Below are 640 nucleotides of genomic sequence, written 5' to 3' on the forward strand. Positions count from 1 at the left end.
GATCAATCATCCCAACGTGATTATCGGCCGATAGTGATCGGTAGCCGATCAATCGGAGCACCCCTACTGTTTAGTTACCACCATTCTTTAAAATATCTTCATTTGTGTTCTACAAATAATGAAGAAAGGCATACAGGGTTGAAACAACATGATAATGAGTAATTAATGACCGAATGTTCATTTTTGAGTGAACTCTTCCTTTAAAGGGGTCATATGATGCGATTTCAATTTTTCCTCTCTCTTTGAAGTGTTACAAGCTCTGCCTACTTTAGGCTTCAAAAACGCTCTTCGGAAAACTACGGGTGACGTCACGGACACTACGTCCATGTTTTTATACAGTCTATGCTTAATATACATGTTAATGTACATACTTTCTTAACACCTAGGCTGCAAGGTACATATTGACATTTTTCAGTAATGTTTGCTTTTTTGTTCACAGCTTGAAAAAAAAAGTATGCACCTCATGTAAAGAAAATAGCATAATACAAATGGGCTATATGGTGCCCTTCCTAATATTTCTGTTCTGCTATGCACCCCATTTTCATTCAATAAACTTTAAACGCATTGATGTAAGTTAAAGGGGTCATATGATGCGATTTCAATTTTTCCTTTCTCTTTGGAGTGTTACAAGCTCTTGGTG

At 36.7% G+C, this 640-nt stretch overlaps 1 protein-coding gene across 1 annotated transcript in view; it reads left to right on the top strand.

Moving 5' to 3' along the window:
- LOC107681398 (myotubularin-related protein 12-like) overlaps positions 1 to 640 on the top strand; it is a 10,961-nt gene that overhangs the window by 3,646 nt on the left and 6,675 nt on the right. The gene's annotated exons all lie outside the window — the stretch shown is intronic.

This window comes from Sinocyclocheilus anshuiensis, unplaced genomic scaffold (assembly GCF_001515605.1).
Source record: "Sinocyclocheilus anshuiensis isolate Anshui unplaced genomic scaffold, SAMN03320099.WGS_v1.1 scaffold697, whole genome shotgun sequence".
Lineage (NCBI taxonomy): Eukaryota > Metazoa > Chordata > Actinopteri > Cypriniformes > Cyprinidae > Sinocyclocheilus > Sinocyclocheilus anshuiensis.